General features: G+C 42.6%; 1 protein-coding gene across 3 annotated transcripts in view; it reads right to left on the bottom strand.

The window, feature by feature from the left end:
- The window catches only part of ZEB1 (zinc finger E-box binding homeobox 1), a 227,195-nt gene that overhangs the window by 8,841 nt on the left and 198,425 nt on the right, over positions 1 to 19,929 (bottom strand). The gene's annotated exons all lie outside the window — the stretch shown is intronic.

Below are 19,929 nucleotides of genomic sequence, written 5' to 3'. Positions count from 1 at the left end.
TAGTTTTCCCCTTTATGCATTGCCCCCTGGTAGTTTAACTTTGCCCTTATGCATTGCCCCCTGGCTGAAGTAGTGTCCCTATATAGTGCCCCCAGACTGGTCCCTTATGTAGTGCCCCCAGGCTTAAATAGTGCCCACAGACTGGCCCCTTATGCAGTGCCCCCAGGCTTAAATAGTGTCCCTTATGCAGTGCCCCCAGGCTGGTCCCTTATGCACTGCCCCCAGACTTAAATAGTGTCCCCAGACTGGTCCTGTCCCCAGCCCAGCACTTACCTTTACTTGCTGGCCGCTCCCACTCCCACTGCTTCTCGCTGACTGGATCTAACTAGATCCAGCAGGTGCGTGGGGCAGGCTCCTCACGTCGCGGGTGACGTCATGACGTCACCCGCGCAGTGCATCACTGGGAACGTTGGCCTCTGAAGCGAACGGAGGCTAGCGTTCCACAGCAGGGGTCTGAGGGGAAAAGTGCCGGACGGCAGGCTGTTTCTGCCGGGCAATGCGCCCGCTGAAAACAGCCTGGGGAGAACACTGTAGGGGTGCCTAACCCTAACCCCCCCAAATCTAACGCTAACCCTGCTATGCTACCTAAACCTAAACTCCCCCCACCCCCCCACCCGCGGCTAACAATAAGGGTGCCCCAGACTTACCTCATTCGGGCTGGCATCCTTCTGGATTCTGGCATTGTGATTAAGATAGGCGTCGGTATTTCGCCGCCTATCTTAAGTCCCGTGTCGGACATTCAGCGGTGGAATTGAGACTGGCGGCATCGCAGCCGCCGGTCTCATAACTACATCCCTAACAACTAACTTCTGGAACTGCCCCTTTATAGACAAATGTTAGTGGGCACAGCTCACAGCTTTAAATGTGTATGGTAAAAAAGAGTAAAATCCAGTTTTCTATCAGTTTAAGGCAATCCCTTCATTCATTATAACGTTTCCATTTTTATACAAAATACTACTTATACATTTCAATGTTTCCTTTTTTCTAAAAAAAAAACTACTTGTTTTACATTCAGTACAAGGGTGAAGGGACATCAATTATGTGTTCCTTTGTGCAGGGCCGAGACTAGCAGCTTTATCACTCGGGGCAAGGCAGTCATATAGCCAAGGTGCCTCTGATGCGCAGCCCTGCCCATTCGTGGGCACATTTTGCGGGTGGGGCTGCGCATCATGTCTCCGTTCTCATCATGCTTGGGGCTTGGTCAGAGCTCCGGGAGCTGTGGGGCAGCCACTGTCACAATGCGGATGACAAGCACATGTGCGACTGTGGCCTGCAGGTAGTACAATGTCCAAAAAGGGGGACTGTCTTGCTGAAATGGGGACAGTTAGAAGGTAAGCAAAATATATAAAATAAATATATATTCTGTATAAAAAATTCCTTCATTGAAAAATGTCAGTAATGAAGAAACACCATTGCTGACAAATTTTAAGATATAATTATTTTCTATTCTACAAGTGCATCCCGATTTTGATATATATATATATATATATATATATATATTGTACATATATACAAACACACATACATATATATATATATATACACATAAATAAAAAGATTTCATTTACTATTTGCATTAGCAGGCAGAGCTGGGCTGTGATGTGCAGGGCTGGGATGGGCTGGCAGGCAGGGGCCAGGGAGGCTCTTCACTGGCTACCATGGTGGTCTTCGTGCCGGGGACTTCAGACTCCCGACGGCGCCTTGGCAAAGCAGGAAGTGTAGAGTCCCACCAACTTAGAGAAGAAGCGACAGGGGTGTGGTGAGGAGAGGGAAGGACCTCTTCCTCTTCTTCTCTGGCCACTCTGCTTATCTTCTCCCGTGGCAACCACCAGCATACTGTTATGAGTCAGTCTGACTCATTATAGTACCTGGTTTACCACTGACTGCGGGCTCCTTCATTGCTGCGGGCCCTGGTGCAGTGCACCGGCTGTATTGCTGCTAGTTCTTCATGACCCTGGAGCGGCCCTGCCGAACCCCCTCAAATCTTTTGCCCTGGGCACATGCCCCCAAGCCGTCCCCGCACCCCACTTACAGTATATAGGCTGAGGCTCAGTTTCTACGGCCTCAACGATGTGCTTAAATCTAATCTTGTAAGGAGAAAAATGCCCTTAACAAGAGACACAGCTCTAAATGCTCTCATTGTTTAACTAAACGGGGTGCATTAGGGCCTATATTGCGTACTTATTAAGGATCACCCTAATCTGCACAACTCCTTGTATCAGAAGTAGCAAAACTTTGCAACTTTGCCAATGCTGCCGTCTTGGCCTGCGGACCACACACTTCCCACTAAAAAACTGATCCATCTGTGCATATGGATATGTCTGAGCTAGGAGGGGTGTTACATGACATAGGTCTTGTACCTCTCTCCAGATTTCTGCTTCTCCATAATCTTATTCCTGGAACTGTACACATAAAACTGGCCCTGAGTTTTAAAACTCAAAAAAGGATAAATGGGTCTCCTGAATTTTTAAAATGTACACAATGGAGGTGGCCATTTTCTGGGCTGAACCAATATTTATGGAAAAGTAGTAGGAACTAGTGACATAATTGAGGCAGGTAACCCCTTTATAATTTGACAATGCTCCCTACAGCAATACTTTTATACAGAATACACTATTAGAATGTATGAATCTCTCTTTCTCTCGCTATCTATCTATATAATAATAATAATAATAATAAATAAGAGCTTATTATGTCATGAATACAATTTATTTTGTTGAAAAATATAGGCAACATTGGCGCTTTATTAGATATTGCTTGTGCCAATAATAGGCTATAGCTAGGTAGATGAAGACCAGTTCAGTGCAATCACTTAATGACAGGAGGACATGATGGCAGGTGATTTGCACTGTTTGTATCACTCAGGATGCCAGACCGGAGGAAAGCAAGAAACATTAAAGGATTATGAACTATGTTTGGAAGCTAAAACCCTGTTGTAGGAAGGAGAGTCAATCCTCTCAGCTGTGACATGTCAATAGGTACAGATTTATCCTAGAGATCAAACAGAATTAGCTGGACTCCTTCCGTTTCTAATACTACTACTTCATGTCAGTCTGACACCATGTTTTTTTATTTTATTGTCTGAGAACTCGTAGACAGCTGAAAATCATCTCTAGCTGAAAACATAGTCAAAATCTGGTACCTTGTCCGGGCTTTAATAATGTTAGATGCTTGTTGTGGAAATCTATTTGCAGCATAGTATATAACATATGCTCTTCATTAGTGGCTCTATAGAACTCCATGTTATTTCACAGAGCATTAACGCTTCCAACACTGCATGCAATGTCAAAAACTGAGGTGAAGTGAAGCGGTTGCTTTACAAAAATTGCTTAGAATAGTTGCTTTTTTGAATTATGAGTATGAAAACACGTTTTATAGGTTTTCCGAATGCAAGTTAAACGCTTAAAACAAGACCTCTCAGTTACTACAAGATGACACACTGAAAGGTAGCTTAATGGTCTTGGTGAACTTGTGTATAATAAAACAATACTGTATATCGGTGGTTCCCAAACTGGGTGCTGTGGCACCCTGGGGTTACGGAGGGCGCCTGCAGGCTTGCCATGGGTTGGTGGTCCTGCAGGGATGCCACAGGCCTGTCAGGAGGCAAAACCACACCTCCAAATTGTTACAGTCACCCACCCTCCAGCGGCGCAAGCTCTACATATTCACGTGGGCGTCCGCATGTCGCTGCCAAGCTCCCCCAAATACTGCTGCACAATTTTTCTTGGCACCCCTGCGTTTACTACACATACATGACATGGGAGGGAGACGTATGATAGGCATTTGAGTTTGATTATATGAAATTGTATTCACCAGATATGTCCTGCCTGTAAGAGAATCTATGTAAAGGGCAGCAGTGTATTGTATTTGAAAAGGATCTGGGGAGGCTGGAGCTAGATTTACACATATCGCATACACCAGGGACGGGAAAATGTTTGTTAGGATAAATCTTCATTTCTGCCTTGTGCATGCTATGACTGAACCTGAGGATCAGACCGCAATGTAAACAGATCAAAATGAGATTATATTAGATATTTTATAAACCCCTACAGTTTTCATTTGTATGAGTGTTCAGAAATAGTTTATTATGTTCACATAGTAAGATGTACGTAGATATTGACAGTACTGATTAGTGCTTGTAGTGCTGATTTGGTATCTATAGCCTAGGCTTACATGATTTGCTTCCTCCGTGACTTTTTGGAGATATCATAACCCAGTTGACTACTGTACATCCACCTGATGCCAATGAGGCAGAACAGAATAATAGTGGCAATGTTCCCTATAGTGTCTGTGTGAGATGTCGCTAAGGCATACCTCAGGGGAGGGCTTATTAGCCAAATACAATGTGTTAACTATGTTTACATGTGAAAAGACATGTAATTGGCAGATGCCACATGTAAGGGTGAATCACGAGATGTGGCTGACATTACACCAGCCATGGTAAATAATTGCTGTGCCATAATTTATCTCTATACCGGTCAATATAATTACTTCTCTCAAAGCAGAGATTTAAAAAAAATAAAACAAATAAACAAACAGCTTTTTTTCCTTCCCATATTGATAGGGCACAGGAAACGCCCTGTAGAGGACAGTAGGCTACTTTACAAGGTATGTACTCATTATATTGACATTCAGAAAGTCGACATGGTTGAAATGTCAACAGTGAATATGCCGACATTCACAATGGCAACAGTACATGCTACTGTTAGGTTTAGGGTTGTAACACTGGGAAAACGGTATGTCAACATGCAGACAGGCACAATATTATCATTATGACAATGACAACATACAGACGTGTCCACATACATCATACTTCCTTGTGCATTAAATAGCCCTTCTGATCATGTCATGCGGTGGCGTGACTTGGTAGCGCTGAGCGTCTTTACGTGCAACTTTTTACCTTTAAATGCAAACAGGACACATAAGCAAATGTTATGCAGCATGCCTATATTCTGTGTATGTCTGTGGGTGTATCTGCATGCGAAACGCTACGTTACAGTGTCACAGCCACTGATACTGTAACATAGCATTTCACATGCAGATACACCCGCAGTCACACACAGAATATAGGCATGCTGCACATCATTTTAATCAGCAAAAGCTGCTAGTTCGTCATATTCACATAGATGCATTTGAAGGTTAAAAAAGTAGCAAATAGATTGTTTGGAGGAGGATATATTGATGGAGGAACTTTTAGATACTATTTCGGGTTTACATCCTCATAAAGCACCAGGCCCCGATGGATTCAATAGGGACTACTACAAAATGTTGCGCCAAGAGGTGTCTCCAATCTTGTTAGATTTATATTGTCTAATTAATACATAGACAATCCCCCCCTACCCATCATTTAACTCTTCTCATACTATTTTTCTGCCTAAGCACGACAAGGACCCCAGTTGATGGCCTCTTATTGGCCTATATCCTTGCTTAATGTCAACTTCAAAATTCTGGCAAAAATTCTGGCCAATATACTACAATCTATTCTCCCTAACTTATTGACATCCCACCAACTTGGGTTCGGAAAGGGCAGGCATTCCGTCAAGGGCATTCGGTCAGCGATAGTGGCTACTGTTGTTTCTTCTGGAGATCTTTCCTCCTCCAATTTATTGTTAAGTCTCAATACACACAAGGCCTTTGATACCAGCCTTTGGCCACATCTATTTGAAATTTTTTCACGTAGAGCTTTTGGACAAGACTTTATTAGTTTAATGCGTTATTTCTATAACTCCCCGCAGACTAACTTTCTAATTAATGGACTTCTGGGCTGCATGATGAGACTACACAGAGGCACTAGGCAGGGGTGCCCAATGTCCCCTCTTCTTTTTAATTTGTCACTGGACCTCCTACTTTGTCTAATTCAGCAAGATTCTGATATTAGAGGTATTAAGATAGGTGCTAGTGAACTTAAGGTAGCAGAGTTTGCAGATGATGTACTCCTGTATTTATCCCAGACCACTATTTCTGTACCTTATCTATTGTCTTTGCTTGATGATTTTGGAAATATTTCTGGACTCCAGGTAAATTCGGAAAAATCCACTGCTATATACCTACGGCCTGGGTTTACTCGCCCATATTGGCACGCCAATGTGCCCTTTACCTGGGCAAAGGGGCATTTTACACATCTAGGGGTCCAGATAACTCAAAATCCTTCATCCCTTTATCATACTAATATATCCAGGGCTATTGGAACTCTGCTTGGGGTTCTGAGTGGTTGGGGACGTCTTCAGCTCTCCTATCTGGGTAGGGCAAGCTTGCTCAAAATGATAGCGATCCACGATTAATTTACCTGTTCCAATCTCTACCATTACTACTTTCTCAAGAAGATATAAAAAAACTTAACACATCATTTGTCAAGTTCATTTGGAACAATAAACAACGTAGAATTGGTCTGATTCGGCTCCAGCAAAGCAAATCCAACGGAGGAATTCATTTCCCTAATATTGTCCACTATAACCATGCTGCTTTGTTACGCCATTTACGAGACTAGTTGAATGGCACCTGTTTTTATACTGACTTAGTCCTTGAGGAGAACTTTTTAACGGACTATAATCTAATCTAATTTTTACACCTTCATGACTGTGAAATCACTTTGGATCAAAAGGTTAACCCTCTTTGTGGACCACACGTCGGCTGTGGCACATATTGCAGCACAAACAGGGGCTGAATGCCCGTAAAACTCTATTCGTATCCGTAACCTGGAATTTCAGCATGGTCTTGCTGCAATCTCTTTCTCAATGTGGGTAGCACGGGGGGGGTTCACTCTGTGAGATGTCTGGTAGATTCTAATCCTATGGGCCCTCTCACGTTCCATCGGGCAGGTGAGAAATTCGAGTTTTTATCTTGTTTTCCCTTTGCCTACTACAAAAAAAAAAAGTAGCACTAAAAGACGCTCCGCGCTACCGAGTTGCAAGGCACTCACGCATTTTACAAGACCTATAGTGCATGGAGGTAAGATATATGTGGACACATCTGTAATGAACATGTCGACATAATGGCTATGTCTACGATCTTTACAGTCTTACTTTACAGTAACCTGAATAAATCCAAGGCAAAGTACAATCTGACTTGCAGAACTTTTTGAGTGCTATATCCTATACCACATCATCTGAAGAATAGTGCAATGTTCTGGAGGTCCCTATTATTGTGGACCATGGTAATTCCTTAGCTGCAAGGCACCAATACCTAACAGTCTTCCTATAGAAGTATACAAGCTGCATGGGCGAGTACACTAAATTGTCATGGGGCTTTAAATGTTTGGGAATGATGCAGTCATTACTATTTTGTAGCCTGGCAAAGGACAATATTATTGTGATTGGTACAGACCAATTTCTTTACAGATACCTTAATATACTTTGACTTGACAAGAGCAAAAACATTTAATACAATGGAGTGGATTTATCTATGTGTCACGACCAGGGTTTCTCGGCATGGTGGTCGACGGGTATTATCTGTGAGGTCACTGTGGGGGTGGTGCTGGTGTGTGGCGAGGGGCATTGGCTGTGTGGTTCTGCGCGGGCATGCTGCCACGTTGGGCTGGTGAGGCCTGGCAGTGCTTCTGTTCCGTTTGGCATGGGCGCCGCCATCTTGCCTCCGGCCATGTGATTTGCTCGCCCAATCCTGGTTTGTCACATGCTCTCTCTGGCCAGTCACAGCACAGTACTTGGTATTTAGGGAGGTTCAGAGCCTCACTTCATTGCCAGTGCAAAGTGTTTCTCAGCATAGCTGAGAGAGTTCCCTGTGCTTCTTCCTCAGTCTGCATTCTTCATTAATCAGTCACCACCTGGACAGTTCCTCTTGTCTGCCTCTACCTGGATATTTTCCATTAACCAGTCACTACCTGGACATTTTCCATTGCCTGTCACTAACTGGACTTTTTCCTATTTGCCTCACTACAGCTCCCAAGTGCACTTTAGTGCTATACCCGGACTTTCTGTTTTACCACATTCATGTCTGTTAAGCCTCTCATTAAAAACTCCACATTTACTTTTAAACCTGCTTCAGTGTCTGCTCCTATTACCACCCTGGGTCCACAACAAAACCAGAACCTCACACTATGTTAGGTCTTGCAGGAATTTATTTTTGGTGCCAGTTTTTTTTTTAAATGGTTATAAATACTTAACAGATGTCCAAGGACACAGGTCATGGTAAATGGATGCTTATCTGAGTCATTCTGCATTCAATGGGGAATTCAACAAGGTTGTCCATCATCATCAATTATTTTGCTATAATTATTAGACAGTCCAGTACCATTAACGGTTGTGTTTATGATTTGTGGCAGGAAAGGTATCAATAAATGCTAAAGACAATTTACTAATTCTAGGTGGCCTTATAAACAGCGTTTTGATGGTAAAATATGTTGATTTTTTTCTGGTCTTGCAATGTACTTATCCAAGTACACTGTTTTCCAGGGCTGACTTGATGTAAATGAACACTCAGTTTATGATTTTTACTGTAGGTGTTGAGGTGTCACAAGATATTAGGGACTATGCAGATTATAGGCTAAGGGCCTCATTTAGATTTGGGCATATGACTTTTTTTGCCATAAAATGTGCATTCCAATACTGCACATGCATATCACAAATGCTTCCATATCTAGATTTTTATGTATGACAGACTTGCGTCCACTTACACCTGGAGAAACGGACCAGGGACGGACAAGCAAAAACTGCACATAGGAAGGGCGTGTTCATGTAATTGTTACATAATTGTTGCGGACGCTCTTTAGGAGGTGTGTGTTCAACAGGTACTATAGGGTTGATGAAACAATACACAATCTGATGATTACTATCAGCAACATTCTCTAGCCACTTCTGATTGGCTGATTTGTGCGTTGAACTCTCTGGCTGATAATAAGTTATTTGCATTGCAGCTATAGTACATCAAACAGTGGTGATCTATATGCATTACCACTACCGCACTACAACTACTGCAAAAAAGAATATTACAAATGGATGTGGAATGTTTAATAACATTTAATTGTATTTAATTAGATTTTATGTGGAAATGCGACTTTCACATTCACTAATAAATAAAGACTCTTTTCTCTCTAGTTTAAATTACACTGCAATTATTACAGGCTGAGTCTCCCATATCCAAAATGCTTGGGACCAGGGGTATTTTGGATATCGGAATATTCCGTATTTTGGAATAATTACATAGTATAATGAAATATTTTGGGAATAGGACCCAACTCTAAACACACATAATGCATTGATGTTTTATATACACTTTATACGTACAGCCTGCAGGTAATTTTATACAATATTTAAAATAATTTTGTGGCACAAAGTTTGTGTACTTACATGGAATTAATTTATGTTTCATATACACCTTATGCACAAAGCCTGAAGGTAATTTTATACAATATTTTTAATCATTTTGTGCTTTAAACAAAGTTTGAACCATCAAAAAGCAAAGGTTTCACTATCTCAGTCATGCTAAAAAAATTCTGTATTTCTGGAATACTCTATATTTCGGAATATTTGTATATGGGAGACTCAACCTGTATTATTATATTGTATACAAATAGGGTAATGTGACTCTGTCAAGCTGCATCTGTACGCTAGCACAAGTGTACACATGATGCATACTGTTTTTGAGTTAAACACACTTTGAGATATAGTCAACTCAAAATACACTTGAAAGTATAAATGAAGCCCCAAGTGTTAACGTTTAAAGTATAGCCTTACAAGTGTATCGTATGTAGGACTGATAACACATAAAGGCCATTTATGATAATGGTATTTTGTTAAATACTAGGGAATGTTGGGGTCTAGAGAATATATATATGCTGGCAAACCTGAATACAGGAATGCAGAGTCATTGTAGGCCATGTTTTGTTTATTGTCTACGTACAGCGTGCATCAAGTGAAGGTTATGAGTGATGTTCCTTTCATTTGATTGAGTTTGGTGGTTATAATTTACGTTAAAAGCCAGGATGCCACATAAACGTGTTAACATAACATTGCTGACACTTTTTGTTGTGTGTGTTGTGATGTGACATTTTCCACCCAGAAACGCCAAAATACTCCACTCGTGAAGACAGAATAATATAATTATTTTGGAGTCCTGGTAGGTGAACAGGACAAATCCTGGGCACCTCATATTTGCTGCAATACATGTTCTGTGTAAATATGTGGATAGTTGAATTAAAAAGGACGTTCAGTGCCTTTTGGCATGCCAATGATCATCAATTAGGCTGCAACATGTCACTCAAAATCCACTTTCTCGACTCTCATCTGACTTCTTCCCTGACAACTTTGGTGAGCGATTCCACCAAGACATTTCAGCAATGGAAAGTAGATATCAGAGTAGGTGGAATGCTTCTATGCCTGCTGACTACTGTTGGACAGTGACAAGAGATGCTCCAGAAGAGGAGTACAAGTGACAAGCAAAGAGAAAACGCTCTCATGAACAGGCCACTATATGAGCTAGTGGTTTCGGTTGCTATATATTGTTTTGTGTTTTTATTTGCGATTGATTGAATTGAAGCAACTGTTATTTATGTTGTATCAAGAAAATATGAGATTATATTAAAATAGCTTTTCACTATGACTATATTACTGAAGTACATTTAGCGCAGCTAGTGTAGCTGAAAACCTAGAGCTAATAAAAACATTCTAAATTAAATTATTGAAGTATTACTATTTTTAGAAAGGAAACAAATGAAAAGTATTTCTTTGCTGTACGCAGTCATTTTAACATAGTCAAAGCCTTTGAAAAAATTAACTCTTTCTGGATGGAAAAACAAATTCTCAGAGTTGGAAGTCTTATGATATTCTTTGGGCACTAGGAAGTATCAGTTGACACTGATATAAAGTTAAAAATGTTGTGTCACCGTAGGAGAAAATACGTAATGCATAGTGCCATTTAGTAACCTTGAAACTCAAATCTTAGGGCCTGCTTCAGAGTTGGGAATAGAGAGAGATATCTCTCTCAACTGATCATCTTGGTGAAACCATGCTACACTGCAGGTTGGGAAGGTTTAAAATGTGCAGAGAGATTTAGATTTGGGAGGGAGGTGTCCAAACTGACATCTAAAGTGCAGTGTAATAATTAAGCTGTACAGTACTTGTGAGCTACATGCAAAACCAGCCAGTATTTACACTACATGCAAAAATATGTATGTATTTACACCCCTTGCATTGCAACATGGTTTGCCCAGGTACACAGTTAAGTGCTAATTCTCACTCTATACCCAACTCTGAATCAGGCCCTTAGTCCATAATTTAAGGAAGTTGGTGGCTAATATTGCCTAGATCCAGGGGCTGGCTGGTAACTTTTAGCCTGGGGGGCAAATGCATGCAGGCGGCCCTGGCAGAGGAGTAGCGTGTAGCCAGGGAGCCCGAAAGAACGTGCGTGCTACGGCGCCCCCCCCCTCAGGAGAGGACACCCTTATGCAGGCCTCGAGTAGTGCCCCAGTAGTGATCCCCCCTATGCAGTGCCCCTTGTGCCCCCAGTAGTAAGCCCCTTATATAGTGTCCCCAGTAGTGGTAACCCTTATGCAGTGCCCCTTAAATAGTGGCCCCAGATGTAGTCTTCCCCCTATTCAGTACCCCCACTATTGCCCTTTATATAGAGCCCCCAGCAGTGGTCCCTCGATGCAGTGCCCCCAGTGGTAGTCCCCTCCCCCCTATGTAGTGCCCCTAGGAGTAGTCCCCTCCCCCCTATGCAATGCCCCTAGTAGTAGTCCCCTTGTAGTGCCCCTAGTAGTAGTCCCCCCCCAGTAGTAGTACCCCCTTGTAGTGCCCCCAGTAGTAGTCCCCCCTTGTAGTGCCCTCAGTAGTAGTAGTCCCCCCCTTGTAGTGCCCCCAGTAGTAGTAGTCCCCCCCTTGTAGTGCCCTCAGTAGTAGTAGTCCCCCCCCTTGCAGTGCCCCCAATAGTAGTAGTCCCCCCCTTGTAGTGCCACCAGTAGTAGTAGTCCCCCCCTTGTAGCACCCCAGTAGTAGTACCCCCCTTTGTAGTGGTCTCCTCCTTATAGTGCCAGACCCCCCGCAGTAGACACACGTAATATAAAAAAAAAAAACACTTACCTGACGCCCGCTCCTGCTCCTGGCGCCGAGATCAGCTCCTCCGTCCGCCGCTTTGCATTATGGGAGTGATGCGTCATGGGAGTGACGCGTCACTCCCATTACCCACTGCGGGAGCCGGAAGATGTCCGGCTCTGGCAGTGGGAGCAGCAGCCGATGAGAGTCTGTCTGACTCTCATCAGCTGCTAAAGCAAACACACAGCTGCCGGCTCCGGCAGCTGTGAGTTTGTGCTGTGTAGCGCTGACCGAACTCCGTCCGGTCAGCGCTACACACGCGGTGCAGTCTGTGTCACAGTGACACAGACTGCCTGTGGCCCGCATGCCGCTGCGGCCCAGGGGGCACATGGCACCCTGCCCCCGGCCCGGCCCGCCACTGCCTAGATCTACAATATACCCAGCTAAGTAGACATCGTAGCAGACAGAGACACAAGCACAGTTATACTAATTATCATTGATTTATATTTTTAGTATGTTAGCACCACATGGTAGAAAACAATGCTCACTCGGGAACGTTTCTTATACTTGCTCCTGGAATATAATCATGTACTGTACTGTAACACTCTTCTCTCCCAATGCCTGCTGTATGCCACTCTCCCCCCCCCCCCTTACGCTTTCTGTAAAAAAGTTTGTCAAAATTTATAACATACTGTCAGGTGCATAAATATTGGGACATTGACAGAATTTTCATATTTTGGCCTCTATTCACCACCACAATGGCTTTGAAATGAAACAAACAACATGTGCTTTAACTGCAGACTTTCAGATATAATTTGAGGGTAATTACATTCAAAACAGGTGAACGGTGTAGGAATTCCAATGGTTTCTATATGTGCTTCCCACTTTTTAAGGGGCCAAAAGAAATGGGACTATCAACTCAAAAGCTATTTCATGGACAGGTGTGGGCTATTCCCTCGTTATTTCATTACCAATTAAGCAGGTAAATGGTCTGGAGTTGATTCTAGGTGTGACATTTGCATTTGGAATCAGTTGCTGTCGACTCTCAATATGATATCCAAAGAGCTGTCACTATCAGTGAAGCAAGCCATCATTAGGCTGAAAAATCAAAACAAACCCATCAGAGAGATAGCAAAAACATTAGGTGTGGCCAAATCAACTATTTGGAACATTCTTAAAAAGAAAGAACGCACCGGAGAGCTCAGCAACACCAAAAGACCCAGAAGACCACGAAAAACAACTGTGGTGGATGACAGAAGAATTATTTCCCTGGTGAAGAAAAACCCCTTCACAACAGTTGGCCAAATCAATAACACTCTCCAGGAGGTAGGTGTATATGTGTCAAAGTCAACAATCAAGAGAAGACTTCACAAGAGTGAATATAGAGGGTTCACAACAAGATGTAAACCATTGGTGAGCCTCAAACACAGGAAGACCAGATTAGAGTTTGCCAGGCAACATCTAAAATAGTCATTATAGTTCTGGAACAACATCCTATGGACAGATGAGACAAAGATCAACTTGTACCAGAGTGATGGCAAGAGAAGAGTATGGAGAAGGAAAGGAACTGCTCATGATCCAAAACATACCACCTCATCAGTGAAGCATGGTGGTGGTAGTGTCATGGTGTGGGCATGTATGGCTGGCAATGGAACTGGTTCCTTTATATTTATTGATGATGTGACTGCTGACAAAAGCAGCAGAATGAATTCTGAAGTGTTTTGGGCAATATTATATGCTCATATTCAGTCAAATGCTTCAGAACTCATTGGACGGCGCTTCACAGTGCAGGTGGACAATGACCCGAAGCATACTGCAAAAGCAACCAAAGAGTTTTTTAAGGCTAAAAAGTGGAATGTTATGCAATGGCCAAGTCAATCCCCTGACCTGAATCCGATTGAGCATGCATTTAACTTGATGAAGACAAAACTGAAGGGAAAATGCCCCAAGAACAAGCAGGAACTGAAGACATTTGCAGTAGAGGCCTGGCAGAGCATCACCAGGGATGAAACCCAGCGTCTGGTGATGTCTATGCGTTCCAGACTTCAGGCTGTAATTGCCTGCAAAGGATTTGCAATAAAGTATTAAAAAGTGAAAGTTAGATTTAGGATTGTTTAGTTTGTCCCATTACTTTTGGCCCCTTAAAAAGTGGGAGGCACATATAGAAACCGTTGTAATTCCTACACCGTTCACCTGATTTGGATGTAATTACCCTCAAATTAAATCTGAAAGTCTGCAGTTAAAGCACATCTTGTTTGTTTCATTTGAAAGCCATTGTGGTGGTGAATAGAGGCCAAAATATGAAAATTCTGTCAATGTCCCAATATTTATGCTCCTGACTGTATATACTCTCAAAAAAAATAAATAAGTGAACTCATTAAAAATAATACGGAATAACATGACACATTAAGACGCCCTATTGAGGACTAACTCATGGTCTTGGGATCAGGAAGGCATAAGTATTCGATTATGCAGTTAATTATAAGGATATTTGACTGTTTACTTGGCTGAAATTAACAATATCAGTAATGCTATACATGGAAGGTAAAAGACCATATATGCAAATTACATAGCCAGGTACAGCGTAACGAGAAAGTGGATAATCTTAACAATATGTAGTAAGGCTATAATTAGATAAAATTTTCCAGAATTTGTTGTGAACAAGATATTACCAACCATGCCCCAAAATTGTAGCACCCAACACTTCTGGAGGGGCAGTGGGGGACAGTTCTCTCTTGCAGACAAATTTCCTAAACCATTACATTGTAAGATCAAATAAGCAAGGCCCTCTCTACACTCTGTATGCACCTTGTTTGTTAACCTAATTTATTATACCCACTCTTTATCATTTCTTTAGAATCTTGTGATAATGAGGATAATGTTAATTATTTTTGGTCTGATTCATAGCTTAGTGCCTATACTGTCAAGATTGTTATTGTTTTAAATATATGACAATATATAATGATGGGGTAGGGTATGAAATCAGCCGCCGGGTACAATGCCGATGCCGGAAGCCCGAACATTAATAATCCCGAAGGAGGAGGTAAGGGTCCTAAGCCTACCCTTCTCACTCCCTAACCCTCCTTTAGGGGTGCTAACCCTAATACTCCCAGGGTGGTGCTTAACCCTAAGTCCCCTCCGGGGGTGCCTAAACCTAACCCTCCCCCGGCACCCTAAACCTAACCCCGGCTTCCCGTCCGACGGTATATTGACTGTATCCCATAAAGATGATATGCATATGAAGGACAGGTCAAAGGTTGAAGGATAACTTCAATCTTTTCAGGGGGAATATGTTACAAAACAGTCTTTAAGGACTGTCCGACCTTGGTGAAATATTTAGAATAAAATGATTTACCCACTCCCCATACCTGCTATGTATCAGTGCTGTAGTGATCTACATTGAAACTGTGCCTCCACAAAGCAGAACCTGATGTACTCAGTAGTCATGGCAGGGAGTTATGTTGGACTTGTCTGATCTGTGTCATTGGGTAGCTTCACCTGCTAACAAGTAACATTTGAAGTGTACAATGCCAATAAAAACTGTTCCCAGTTATGTAAAACTTTAAAGGGTCAAGCAACTGAAGCAGCTTAATGATACAGAGGTTCACTGTATCACAAAGACCCAGAGGTTCACTTTCACAGAGACCCAATTTCTATATTATAGGTCTCCACGCCAGGGAGCAAAGGTGGTGGAAGGAGAGCGACCACTGCTACTCAGGTAAATAGGTTTTGTCCTTTAATGCATGATAGATTAGGCATAGGGGCTGATTTTGAGTTTGGAGCAAAGCAAAAAAGCAAGTTACTTTGTATCTGGAGCAAGCCATGTTGAAATGCAAGGGGTGCAAATACATTTATATATTTTGCATGCAGGATAAATACTCACTGTTTTGCATATAGCTGTCGCAACTCACGGCTGGATAATGGATGCTAACTCATATTTTGGGATTTGCAAGACCTATTACTGAGGCACGGAGTATAACGTGCCAGCAGTATTCACCAGGGACACCACAAGGAGGTTTGGCCTAAGCTGCCTCCAACACGCAGGTCGCGGCCCTCAGATTAGGTTCCCTAATATAGGTGCTGGTGTGCTCTGGATGGAGCGGAGTACGATGAAGACATACAGCGTAGTCGACAAGCCTGGCAAGAACCAAACGGACAAGACGGTACCAGGAAGCAGACGTATGCAAGTCACGGAGGATAGCCAACGGTCAAAACCGGAATACCAAGCGCTGTACCAGGAACAGACGAAGTCGGGTCACGAACACAGCCAAGGTCAGGAACGAGCAGTAGAATCACAGACCGGAATGCTGGAGTAAGGGTCGGAGTGCTCCCAGAGACTTCCTTAATATAGGCAGGACTTTGCATTAGGCGCCTCCTGTGACGTTACGATAGAAGGTGGTCTGGCCCTTTAAATCTGTTTCAAGTCGGTGCGCGCGCCCCCAGGGGAGCCGCGGCCTCCCACACCATGTCTACAGGAGGAGGAGGATTACACAGCAGCGGGTGCAGGGGATTCCCCGCCTGCTGCCCTGCTACTGACCCGGTAAGTGCGTGCCGGTGTTCGGTGCACTCTGGCAATAGCCACCAAAAGTTAGCCACGTTGAATTTTACACTGCAATTTAGATGTGAGTTTGGACACCCTCTCAAATCCAAATCTATCTGTACATCTGCCCCACCTGCAGTGCAACATGGTTTTGCCAAGTTGCAATGTTACATGTTCTTTTTTACTTTGCTCCCAACTCAGAATCATCCCCTGTGCTCCATTTCCATTTTAACAAAAAGCAGACCTGAAATGCCACAAACAGTGATAAGCTGATGACATAGCAGAGTGTAATACACAGGTGTCACAACAAACAACGATCAGTCTCTGCATTAAACACAATCCTCACTGGAACACAATGTGCAATAAATACAGCCCCACACAAATCATACAGACACAGCTCGCGGATATTGTCATCTTTGTGTTTCTGAAAATATGTATATTTACTACATCAGCAAAAAGAAATACTCCTAGAGGAAGGATGAATTCTAAATAACTTTTGCTTTCATCAATTTATTTCCAACTGCACCAGCAATATTAAAAGGAATATGTCATCCATTATACATGTATTTTATTATATGATCTTAAGTTAACTGAAGTTGTGCCACCACAGAATAAGGATGTCATAACAACTTTCCATGTTGATATAACAAAATATATTGACTGAACTTTAAAAGCATATATTTAAAGTGAATTTGATTGATTTGAAAAATACAACTGTTATAGTGTATGATACAGTTACATAAATACAACTCCACTGTATGATTTTTTTTTTTTTTTTTAAAAAGCAACTACAATTTTATTTTTACAACTAGACTACCACTTAAAACTGGTGATCATTTTCATTCACCACATTAAAATGGCTGCAGAAGATTGGCATGGGAGGATTAATCAGATCCCGTAATGTCCTAGACTCTGGCTTCTGTCTCTCTTCTGGTTTTCTGTCTCACCTCCTTTCTCTTCAAAGTATCCCAGTGTTCAAAGAACGGGGTGACTTCTTGGGCGCTATTTTACCTTATATCCCAATTTTCAGCGAGGGCTGAGACTAACCACTGAGTACTGGGAAAAACGGAAGCACAGAGGTGGTAGCACAGCTTTAAAGCGGGTTGGTGTCTCCATTATTGCATGGAGAGGGATTTAGTCATTGGTGAAATCCTTTCTGGAAACAGCATCTGGAACAGTGAAATCTATTGGCTAAAATACATTGCACTCCTCAAACAAGCATAGAAAGGAGGAACAAGGCAACAAGTATAATCAAAGAGAAGTATTATTTTCTAAAGAAATAATTGTATTTAAGTTTGTCCTATAGTTTTTAAAAACTAATGGATGGACTTGCAGAGCTGCACACAAGCGGCTGTGCAATTTCGTCCATCTCAGCTGCAAATGCAGAAGGAGCTGTCAGAAACCTACTTGCTGCATTTGCGATCCCAGTGCTGTGATCGATGTCCAGGCTGGGATCACCATCGCAACCAGTCGTGTCTATTTTTTTTTGTGTAACATTATTATATAGAATCCTATATTCAGGGATATATTTCTGCTCCGGAAGTTCATGTGAAACATGACGTCATATGGAACCGCACAATAAAATTTTTTTTCCTGCATGCCGCATAGTAAAGTGCAGATTGCGCTGGGGAAACAAACAGAAGTTTTACTGGCTCGTGGTGGCCATCTTAAGGCAGCTGGCTTGGTGCTCAGGGACTTGACAGGAGGTGCAGCCTCGCAAGATGGGGGATAAATGGCAGGGGTGTATCGGACCACTGGAAGCCGGCTGAAGCTCCCCCTGGGCTTGTGGTGTGTGGGCGCACACACTGCAACCTGCGGCTGCTGCAGTTCTCTCAGGACCCAGTAGGTCTTCCTGTGCTGGGAGCAGAAGTGGTGTCTGTATGGAGGGGGCTTCAAGTGTGTGTGCAGCTGTAGCAGTCTGAATACCCAATGAGTATCAGGTGCGTACCAGAAAGGTGAGAGGTTCCGACACATGGGCACTTCCTGTGCAATATAGCAACAGCTTGGCCACTCCTCCATGGTTATGTGAGTGTGAACTGCACAGCATTGTATAGTGACTGCATAGCCCTAGTGTGAGTGCTGCTGCACAGCATTGTGTGGTGGATACATTCCATGCATTACCTTTGTGTGACTCTGACCCCCGCATTACCCGTGTGCCTCTGCCCCTCCATACCCCTGTGTGCCTCTGAACCCTCATTACCCCTATGTGCCTCTGACACCCCTACCCATGTGTGCTTCTGACCCCCTATCCATAACACCCTCCCCCACAGCCCATACATACATTTACAAACCAATTGATTTCCCACCCCCACTTTAGCTCCACCCACATTATCCACAGCTCTGCCCCCCGCTGCCCCCCAGGAGTTCCTGAACCTATTTTTCTAGAAAAATTAGCACTGCCTATATTTATATAGGATACTTAAACATATGTACTTATGTGTACTGTAAACAAAGATCATTTTATTTAGGCACTAAAATCTGTACCACAGGAACACAAACACAGCCTAAGACTAGTTTGGACATAAACTAATAAACATACTATTAACACAGACCAGAGCTAATTTGTATACCTCTCATCTGTCCTGATTTTGGCAGGACAGTCCTAAATAGTGATCCCAAAGGAATTGTTCTTACTGAGAATATATGCTGCGTTTCATCCAAAGGGGACATTAGTGGGAGGATCCGGGGCCTATTGAGTCCAGATTCTGCCTGTTTCTATGTTGGAAGGCATAAATATGGACAGAAACTAATAACATACCAGTATGTCTTTGGACTGTGGAAGAACATCTGGTTGAAAATGGGGAGATCAAGATTCAAACAGGCAGCATTGACTGACCTCAAAGCCTTGATAATACAGGGCAGCACAGACGGTGTAATGGTTAGCACTGAGGTTGTGGGTTTTATTCTTGCTACAGTCCTAACTGTTTGGAGTTTGTATATTCTCCCTGTGCTTGCGTGGGTTTCCTCCCACACTCCAAAAATATACTGGTAGGTTAACTGGCTCACAACTAAAATTAACCCTAGTGTGTATGTGTGTGTGCATGTGGTAGGGAACATAGATTGTATGCTCTAGTGGGGCAGGGACTAATGTGAATGGCAAAATATTCTCTGTAATATGTGTGTGCACTGTATAAATTACTGGTACTAAATAAGATAAACAATACAATACTTTAGTTTTAATATAAAAACAGATACTCATTGATGTGCTTTCACTAGGAAATGTTGCCACACTTTGCAGAGAAGAACGTTGTAACATCCATAGAGATAATAAAAAGAGCTGTAACCACAATTAAGATGGGACATGTTAAAGACATCAATAAACAGTAATTATTCCAGTGTGTCTGTTTGTGCTAAGGACTTGATATAGGGGCAGAGTAGTAATGTAATATCAAGTCTATATAGTCT

The sequence above is a fragment of the Taudactylus pleione genome, unplaced genomic scaffold (assembly GCF_031769625.1).
Source record: "Taudactylus pleione unplaced genomic scaffold, aTauple2 ptg000446l, whole genome shotgun sequence".
In the NCBI taxonomy this organism is placed as follows: domain Eukaryota; kingdom Metazoa; phylum Chordata; class Amphibia; order Anura; family Myobatrachidae; genus Taudactylus; species Taudactylus pleione.
The sequence above is the reverse complement of the archived record's forward strand: the minus strand, read 5'-3'. Positions and strand labels throughout refer to the sequence as shown.